Raw genomic sequence first — 10825 nt, forward strand, 5'->3', positions numbered from 1 at the left:
CTGAAGCCAGGTGGATGTTCAGGTTAAACACCATGGCTCCACTTGGCTTAAATGAGAAAATTAACTGGAACAGTATTATGTGATGGTTCTTCTGCCCTATTGGTTTGCTCATGTTGTGGGGTAGATCCTGTCATATATGTATTTTTTCATTGTGGGTAAGACTCAATGCTCTGGAGTATGCATTTACTATATTGTGAAATTTTATATGTGGATTATGGTATTTGTTACAGCATATTTGTTGTGGATATTTATGCTAGATGTTATTATGTATGTTGCACTAGCTTTATTGTTGTTCTTGTATTTCAGCGCTGTCTGCCTTCACGTACAAGGCGCCTGGAGCCGGGTTCCCATGGCAACCCCTGGGTTGGAGCGCAAGCCGTTTGTCACTATGGCAATGAACGGAAGTCCCGGCCCGGAAGTGAGTCACCATGAATGAAGCCGGACTGCAAGTGCGCCCAGGTGCGGGGAGTGGTGCTGATCGGTGAGGCTTAAGAGGGGGTGAGTTTTTTCTATGTTTGTTTTGTCTGGTGTTGTCTGCAGGAAGGAGCTGTAGCTCCGTAACATTACAATAAAACCTACCAGCACCTTTTCATATACAACCCTGTGAGTGCCGTTTATACCACGATTGGAATGCTATGCTGGAAGGATTCAGGCACCGGGGGAAGCTGTGTTTTTAGGATCTGAGTGCTGACTGAATTGGAGGATTATATATATAATATATATATATATATATATATATATACAAACACACAAAGCATGGTAGTTGGTGGCACTTGCATCATGTTAAATGAAGACAAAAGACTGTGCTCCGTGAAGCCAATGTTTCAATGTTTGTATATGAACATTTTCATTAGGACAGTAAAACACCTCTTGCCTAAATACCCCCATCCATCTGTCCATTGCGCTAGATGCCTGCCACGTTCCGCTTGACCAGTGATGATGTCATCCCGGGTCACCGGTATCAATATCATGGAAGCAGAGTGGAGCACCTAAACAATAAGACAAAAGTGCAAAACAAATGTACCAAATAACAACAATAAAGATCACTGATACTGGACATGGAATGCAATATAGAATGTAAAATACAAACACGTACATCAGCAGAAAATGATCATGTGTAACAATCATTTAAGTATAATAGCCTGAGGCCACTATACACAGGAAGCGATTAACATACTGCCAGTTGGGATCCCGGCGATCACAATACAAATGGCGGAATCCAGACAAACGGTGAAATGCTGATGCAGGCTATTTTCCCTTTGTGAGTGTTGACGACACCCATAGAGGGAAAATATAACCTGTGGTGAGCGAATCGAGCCACTGTGCCCACAGCATGGTGAGCGCATTGTGCACGCAAGGGGCTTTCTAGTGCTCGACCACATACTGGTGGCTGGGATGCCACTGCCACTACACTGACGGCCGGCATCCCGGCCACTGGTATATCATACCGAATCTATATATAGCATGTGTAATACTTGGATAGTAGGGTTAATTGCAGTTTACAAATAATGACAATAAGAATTCCTCTTAGGTAAGTATCAGGTATGTTTCTACAGGTTTTATGGTTTTACCTTTCTTTCCCTGTACTCTCCGTAGGTCTCTACGGCTCTTTGGGCAATTAAGAAATGATGATCATGAAGATCGGATCACAACTGTTTTATCAGCATTGCCCCTTTATTCCATTAACCTGACTCCCTCTCAAAGCCTGAACTTGAAAACGTCACAAATGATGTCATAAACTTTACTTTAGTGGAATACAACAAAATAAAGGACAAATGATTATATTGTACTGGGACCTCGGACACTGTGGTTTCTCTCACCGGATCAGATCCACGCTACTTAGATAATGGTTAGTAAAGCAGACAGTGCAAGAAAATACTTTAACGTATACATTTACATGACAAGATAAATAGCTTTATATGTGACCTCCCCTTTTCAGTACTGAAATTCACCCCAAGTTACCACAGTTCAGCTGAATCTTCGTTCGTTGGTGCACATATACTAGTTTGTCAGTTTGACCTTTTATAAGAGGAAAGTGGTATTAAACAAGTGAAATGTCTCCTGGGAGCTCAGGGAATCCTTTTTAGCCTTGCCTTTCTAAGAAAGTCCCTGTGGGACGTCCAGATGCAATATTACTTTCTGCACCAGGTTCTGTCACTCACTTTCTAATCCGCGGGAAAGGTAATAGGCACAATGTATCCACAGCGGATGAGTCCTGGCTAGTAATATAGGTTGAGTATCCCATATCCAAATATTCAGAAATACGGAATATTCCAAAATACAGACTTTTTTTGAGTGAGAGTGAGATAGTGAAACCTTTGTTTTTTGATGGCTCAATGTACACAAACTTTGTTTAATACACAAAGTTATTAAAAATATTGTATTAAATGACCTTCAGGCTGTGTGTATAAGGTGTATATGAAACATAAATGAATTGTGTGAATGTAGACACACTTTGTTTAATGGACAAAGTTATAAAAAATATTGGCTAAAATGACCTTCAGGCTGTGTGTATAAGGTGTATATGAAACATAAATGCATTCTGTGCTTAGATTTAAGTCCCATCACCATGATATCTCAATATGGTATACAATTATTCCAAAATACAGAAAAATCCCATATCCAAAATACCTCTGGTCCCAAGCATTTTGGATAAGGGATACTCAACCTGTATAATAATATCTTCCTATGCTGTGAAATATTGAATTGTTATCTCTGAACTTGATAGTCTCTCACTAAGTGGTGCTTGCACCAAGGTGTTCACCTGTTTTTAGCGGCTAACAACCTAAAGTCTTCAACTCTTTCCTGACCGCTGACTGTATTGATAGGTGAACTTGGACCGGACTACTGACGGCATGGGGAGAATAAGTCAGTTACTCTAATAATTATGGTTGTAGTCTTTCTTTTTACCACTGCTGATCCTGTATTTTCGTAACAAGCGGGATAACAAAAATAGGGAATACACACTTGGGCAGGGCTGATAGCCTATTCTCTCAGGCTAACTCGTCACTAATTATGAGGGCTGTGCTATATAGGGGTGATCAGCTGTAACTCAGTCATTAATTACTGTGTGAGGTGAAGGAAGAGGGATCCTGGCATCAGTCTATGGCTGCTGCGTTCTCTCTAACTTTCATCCTGGCCTTACTGTGTGGTTTCTCTCTGGGGGTGCAGTGTGGTCAGTGCCGTGTCATACCTCTCCCGAAGTTTGCTCTGGCTAATAATAGCAGCTCTCACTACCTGCCTCTGGCATAGCGTCTGGTTGCTAAGGGGGGAGTTTTCTTGCTCCGCCTCGCTGCCCGCCCTGCTGCCGTTTCGAAGGCCGAGTATTGCTGCAGCCACCCCCATCTCCGTCACTCACGTGAAGCCGCTCCTCTTTGCTCCGTCACACTGGGGTATGTATCCACCTCCTCCACCGACATCACCGCTGTGTTCCTACGATGGCCGCCGGCACCTTGCTGCACTCTGCTCCGCCCTGCTCCACTCTGCTCCCCGGAATCCTGATCCACCTTGTAGCGGTAAGTCTCTAGACAAGGTCTTCTCTGGTCCCTCTCTTTCCCTCCGAGGACTTGGTAGGATCGACTACATTGCTCCGCTTCTTCCCGTCACCACACGCTGAACGTCCACCTTCTCCTCTCCTCACAGCGGCACACCGTTAAGCGCTCAAGCTCCCTTTTTATTTTGTCCTTGCTGGAGTTCCCATATCTGTCCCACCAGCAGCGTGGGGACACTCTATTGTTTTTTTCACTGCTCCCCTGGGTCTTAGTAACCTTCCTCTCTCAACCCCATCTCAGTGTCTCTGCAGCCTATTAATCTCCGCTGCAGGCTGTACTCCCACCCAGTGATACCCGCCTTTGTGTTAGGCAATAGGTCTCTAGTCCCGGATATCACATACCTCCCTGGTAATTTGATACGTATCCTTACGCATCGGCTAACTGCGTACGATTTTTAACAACAATTTTCAGATGAACGAATAACAAATTAGCTAAACATACCTCTGTGCTCTATATAACGGATAACTTCTTATTACGTAGTATATCCACATCTACATTTCTTACATAAATAACGTGATAGCCAATATTTTGCTCAACATAACATATTTGAGTCAGATTAACTTAACTGAGATGCTTTAGAACTGGTATCTAACAGGTAGCTTCTCTTTTGTGCTCCTTTCGGAGCGCCTCAACAAAGGGACTTCAGAAAGTTCAGAGTTTGTATTATCTTCACTTATGGTCTGTATACCCTCAGGAGAAGGGGTAGTTCTGAAAGTGCCAAGGATTGGCCAACAGAGACTCATCATAATGTCCGGGTATGGATTTACATCTAGGGTTGTCTCTGGAGGTGGAGAAACTCTGCCCTCTGGTTCTGGCCATACAGGACACCGTTTAAGTTGATCTCTATGAACTAGACTTTGTCAACTTCCATCTTCCCGCACAATTCGGTATACTGCAATTTTTGCATTCTGTATTTCCATTACTCTATAGGGGACAGGCTCCCATTGGTAGTCTAATTTGCTTTGCCATCGGTTGTTTCTTCTGAATACCCTGCATCCAATTGGCAGAGGCTCTGCTTGCGCTTTCAAGTTGTAATTATGCTTTTGCCGCTCCTGTACCTCTTCTTTATGTTGCTTTACCAGGGTTTGGGACACTTTCAATTGACGTTGGTGTTCAGCCACCCAGTCAGTTTCCAGGAACGGCTCGGGAGCGATCTCCGTATTTAGACTTACATCCACGGGAAGCTTCCCTTGCCTACCGAATAGTAAATAGTATGGTGTAGAACTATGGACAGTATTATTTTAGATGAACATGAACTCTGTCAACAATAATGTCCATTCCTGTCGTTGCTGTACTGGGAGGACCCGTAGCATTTGAATTAATGTTTGGTTCATCCTCTCACACAAGCCATCTCCCTGGGGATGATATGGGGTGGTTTTAATCTTCTTACATCCATAAAGAAGACATAGGCCCTCATTCCGAGTTGATCGCTCGCTAGCTGCTTTTAGCAGCAGTGCAAACGCTAAGCCGCCGCCCTCTGGGATTGTATCTTAGGTTAGCAGAAGTGCGAACGAAAGGATTGCAGAACTGCTACAAAAAAGATTGTGCAGTTTCAGAGTATCTCGAGACTTACTCCTAGCTAGCGATCACTTCAGTCCGATTAGTTCCTGTTTTGACATCACAAACATGCCCTGCATTCGACCAGCCACTCCCCCATTTTCCCAGGCACGCCTGCGTTTGTGTCTGACACGCCTGTGTTTTTCAGCACACTCCCGGAAAACGGTCAGTTACCTCCCAGAAACGCCCCATTCCTGTCACTCACTGATCAGCAGTGCGACTGAAAAGCGTCGCTAGACCTTGTGTGAAACTGCATTGGCTTTTGTGAAAGTACGTCGTGCGTGCGCACTGCACACCATACGCATGCGCAGAAGTGCCGATTTTTAGCCTGATCGTTGCGCTGCGAACAACAGCAGCTAGCGATCAACTCAGAATGACCCCCATAGTTCTTGGAGGAGTTTGGATGTAAATGCAGGCCCTTGATCTGTCAGAATCCGATCCAGGAAACCATATGGTCTCACGAAGGCCCTCCAATAGATCTCCGCAGTGGTCCTAGCTGTCATATCTTTTAAGGGTAATGCTACTGCGAATTTCATGTAATGATCTACTATCATGATGGCGTATTCGTACCCCAGTTTGCTCTTTTCGAGTTTTATATGGTCAATGGTGACCAACTCCAGTGGCTGTTGGCTGATTATCGGATGAAGCGGAGCCTTTTCTGTGGAAAAGGGTGTTCTCTGGAGATTACATTCCGGGCAGTTTTTATACCATTCCTCTACGTTTTGACGTAGCCCAACCCAATAGAACCGTTGCCTCAGATTCGCTTCGGTCTTTTGATTTCCAAAATGTCCTGACCGATTATGATAGGCACTTAACAGAATGGGTGCTTTTGTCATGGGAATAAGCACCTGGGTGACAGTTAATTGTGTGTTTGGATTAACAGACTTCCTGGTCAAGATATTCTGCTGGATCTCTATATGGTCCCGTTGTCTCCATAGCTTCACCATTCCAGTGACAAGGTTTGTCTTTCAGCCTTGGATAAGCTCTTCTTTTGCCATAACAATCTCCTTAAATGCTGAAATGGTGGGTATTTTTCTTGCCACTCTTTGAGATCCCTTTCCTCGAATTGATAGTCAGGTTCACTTTCTCTATAGGCATTGTTATTCTGCGCCACCAGTCGCCGTGTCTCTTGGAAAGGAGGAAGTTCGACTGCTTCCCACTGGTTCTCACCCTCGAATTCCTCTGGGTCATTTAGGCAGGATAACGCATCCACGTTACGATTATTCTGTCCAGGTCGGTATTGTATGGTAAACTGATAGTTGGATAGACGAGCATACCATCGCTGTTCTAGTTCTCCCAGCTTGGTGGTGGCTAGATGGGCAAGTGGGTTACAATCAGTGTATGCCAGAAACGGAGTGACAGCAAGATAATCCTTGAATTTTTCCATAATGGCCCATTCCAGTGCTAGATACTCTAGTTTAAAGGCACTATAATTAGCATTGTTACATTCGGTCTTCCGAAGACCTCGGCTGGCATAGGCTATTACTTTTTCCTTGCCATCTTGTAACTGTGTGAGGACTACACCCAGTCCCTTTTTACTCACATCAGTATGCAGGATGAAAGGTTTGCTGTAGTCCGGATAGGCCAGAAGGGGTGCCTGGGTCAGGCATCTCTGGACATGTCAAAGGCAGTCTGTTGATGGCTGGTCCAAACGATCAGTAGGTGTTTGCTCTGACTATCTTGCGGTACATCCCGAAGCAATTCATGTAGAGGGGCATCTTTTTTTGTGAAATCTTTCACGAAATGCCTGTAGTACCCTATGAATCCGAGAAATCGTCTAATGTCCTTAACAGTTCGGGGTATAGGCCAATCTTGGACGACTCAAATCTTTTCTGGATCTGGGGCAATTCCTTCAGAATTTACCAAATGTCCCAGGTGATGAACTTGTGGTTTCAATAAGTGACATTTGGCGGGGTTCACCTTCAGCCCGTACCTAGCTAATTGCTGAAGAACTTCATGTAGATGCTGTAAATGCTCTGAATAGGATTTGGAAAAAATTATTATATCATCTAGGTATAATAATACCATTTTGAAGTTTCTATGTCCCAAGCAATGTTCCATCACTCTGGAAAGTTGCTGGGGCGTTGCACAATCCAAAGGGCATTCGCTTAAATTCATGGAGTCCCATGGGGGTGGTGAAGGCCATTTTTTCTTGATCTTCTGGCGCCATCATGATCTGCCAATATCCACTCGTTAAATCCAGCGTGGAAAAATACTTAGCTGACTTCAGGGTTGCTAGAAATTCTTCAATTCGAGGAAGCGGGTACGCATATTTGTGCGTAATCTGGTTAAATTTCCGGTAGTCGACGCAGAATCGAAACTGGCCGTTCTTCTTTTTAACCAGCACCATAGGTGCAGCCCAAGGGCTGTGACTCTCCTGAATGATGCCAGTGGACTTCATATCTTCCAGCATTTTCCTAACTGGCTGATATAGGGCTGTGGATAAGGGCCGATGTTTTTCTCTGATAGGAGCAGCATGCCCCGTCAATATTCAATGTTTTACCGTCGTAACCGTCCCAAAATCCAAGGGTCCTTGGATAAAGGTTTGGGAATTCATCTTTACAACTTGGAGAGCTCCCTCCTTGTGCTCACAAGGGGTATCCTCATCTCCAATGCAGATGTCCCTCCACCATTCTGTCGGAGTACTATCTTCTTCCTTCATAACATCATCACTCTGTTGACGAGCTCCCATCTGTGCATGTATGACATCCTGGAAAAGTTTGGCAATGATACATCTTAACCAGATGATTATGAGGATTTAGAATCCGCACTGGAACTCTCCCACTCTTGATGTTAACTAAGCAATGGGTGACAACGATTTCCTCTCCCTAATCCCTCTCGCAAGGCTCAACCAGGGCCTCATAACTTTTTCCTCCAGGTCCACAGCGAGCTTTGCCCAAAACAATCACTTCAAAATTTGGAGGCAATTTGATTGGTTTACTGTCCGTAAACCGAACCCTCCCTATGGAGACGTTACAATGCACAAATACCCCCTGACTCTGCAAAGTCTTTATAGTCTTTTGTAGAACATACCGATCGGTGGTCAATTTTTCCGCCAGCTCCCGCTTAAGGATGGAGATCAATTCATCCAGGCAGCTTTGTAATATATTCATCCCCAAAATCATAGGGATAGCATAAGGACCACTAGTTTGCGTGATCAGGCACCCTTGGCGAGGCATTTCCATCTCTCTGACTTTTACATTGGCCTCCAAGTATCCCACATAAGATATACTTGCGGGAGGAGGGGTTACAATTTGGTGTTCTCCCCAATGTTGGATAAAAGTGGAATGCTGAATGGTGGTTATCTGTGATCCTGTGTCGACCATAGCCATAATCTCCACTCCATTAATAAAAATGGGGATATGAGGACATTGCCCTACATACTGGGATCAGCATTCTTCAGACCTCGGGCCTACTGCGGCATTTCCCCCTCGAGGCTCAGTCCCCAACCTCGGGGCATTGGAGTTTAAAGCCTCCTCTTGGTCACAATTCCGTTCGATGTGTCCAGGTCATGACACCGACGACAAATAGGATGGCCCTGGGGATCAAAACGGTCCATGCTCCTTCTTCCCCCTGTCTGAGTCGAGGTCCACCAATCGCTCCTGGCTCTCCGGCGCTCCTGCGGCCACCTGGTTTCATTGGGACTGGAAACTTGCCTCCTAGCGAAATTCTGTACTTCTTTGCACATTTCAGCCATTCCCGTTACAAGCTCCTCCATTTGACTCTTTATAGCTCGCATCGGATTTGTTGCGGGCGTCTGGAAACTCTGCCCGATGGTGTCCATATTTCTCTAGCTTTTAATGGGATTGAAAGAACCGTTTCCATTAGATAACTGACTCTCCTGATATCCGGGCATCTCCGGAAAACTGACTTCTTTGGCCACTTCTGTCCTGACCACTTTGATCGCGGCCTCTTTGAAATCTAGGAATGTATAATCGGGTTTCTGCATTCTTAGCATTCTTAGTTGAGCTCTTATCCCTTCTCCATTTGCCCCTTCTATAAACTGTGATACTAAAGCTTCATCGCTAATCTCGATTTCCTTTATATCTACTGTCCTGATTGCTTTCAATGCTTCTTGAAGGCTCAGGGCATAATCTCTAAGTGTTTCCCCCAGACGCTGCTTCCTAGTATAAAATTTCATCTTTAGTTCCGAAATTGTATAAAGTTCAAATGTAGTACCTAACCGTTGTAATATCTGCTCAATATTCTTCCTCCCCTCCACTGGCCACGAGATGACTTCCCGATGTGCTGAACCTTTCAGCTGGCCGATAAGAATCTGTACTTGTTGTTGCTCACTTAATGGATAGAGACGGAACATTGACTTCATCTTGTTCTTAAAGTCAGTCAATGTATTCCCTTCGGACCTGTGTCTATCTCTATGATAGGTTGGGAGCCACGGTACCAAAAAATAGTACGGCAGGGTTATTGGGTTTATTTGTGCCATACTATGTGTTTCCTGTGTTGTCTTACTAGGCTCTCCACTGGACATTCAAGCTGATGCAGATTGTTCTTTTGACATCTTCTAGTGGGGGCGTTTCCTTGCTCTAGATTATGAATCCTGTTTGTGACGCCACAAAAAGTTCCAATGTAATACTCAGATAGTAGAGTTAATTGCGGTTTACAAATAATGACAATAAGAATTCCACTTAGGTAAGTATCAGGTAAGTTTCTACAGGTTTTATGGTTTTACCTTTCTTTCTTTGTTCTCTCCGTAGGTCTCTACAGCTCGTTGGGCAATTAAGGAATGATGATCACGAAGATCGGATCACAACTGCTTTATCAGCATTGCCCCTTTATTCCATTAACCTGACTCCCTCTCAAAGCATGAACTTGAAAACGTCACAAATTATGTCATACACTTTACTTCAGTGGAATACAACAAAATAAAGGACAATTGATTTTATTGTACTGGGACCTCGGACACTGTGGTTTCTCTCACCGGATCATATCCACGCTACTTAGATAATGGTTAGTAAAGCAGACAGTGCAAGAAAATACTTTAACGTATACATTTACATGACAAGATAAATAGCTTTATATGTGACCTCCCCTTTTCAGTACTGAAATTCACCCCAAGTTACCACAGTTCAGCTGAATCTTCGTTCGTTGGTGCACATATACTAGTTTGTCAGTTTGACCTTTTATAAGAGGAAAGTGGTATTAAACAAGGGAAATGTCTCCTGGGGGCTCAGGGAATCCTTTTTAGCCTTGCCTTTCTAAGAAAGTCCCTGTGGGACGTCCAGATGCAATATAACTTTCTGCACCAGGTTCTGTCACTCACTTTCTAATCCGCGGGAAAGATAATAGGCACAATGTATACACAGCGGATGAGTCCTGGATAGTAATATAACAATATCTTCCTATGCTGTGAAATACTGAATTGTTATCTCTGTACTTGATAGTCTCTCACTAAGTGGTGCTTGCACCAAGGTGTTCACCTGTTTTTAGCGGCTAACAACCTAAAGTCTTCAACTCTTTCCTGACCGCTGACTGTGTTGATAGGTGAACTTGGACCGGACTACTGACGGCATGGGGAGAATAAGTCAGTTACTCTAATAATTATGGTTGTTGTCTTTCTTTTTACCACTGCTGATCCTGTATTTTTGTAACAAGCGGGATAACAAAGATAGGGAATACACACTTGGACAGGGCTGATAGCCTATTCTCTCAGGCTAACTCGTCACTAATTATGAGGGCTGTGCTATATAGAGGTGATC

The 10825-nt window shown here is 44.1% G+C and overlaps 1 long non-coding RNA gene across 1 annotated transcript; it reads left to right on the forward strand.

Annotated features, from left to right (window-relative positions):
* The first annotated feature begins 312 nt into the window (after positions 1-312).
* On the forward strand, positions 313-10174 carry LOC134911421 (uncharacterized). The gene is made up of 3 exons (XR_010176554.1): positions 313-498; positions 1597-1849; positions 9824-10174. It is a non-coding gene; the product is annotated as an uncharacterized LOC134911421 (long non-coding RNA).
* Positions 10175-10825: the final 651 nt, after the last annotated feature.

This window comes from Pseudophryne corroboree, chromosome 4 (genome assembly GCF_028390025.1).
Source record: "Pseudophryne corroboree isolate aPseCor3 chromosome 4, aPseCor3.hap2, whole genome shotgun sequence".
In the NCBI taxonomy this organism is placed as follows: Eukaryota; Metazoa; Chordata; class Amphibia; order Anura; family Myobatrachidae; genus Pseudophryne; species Pseudophryne corroboree.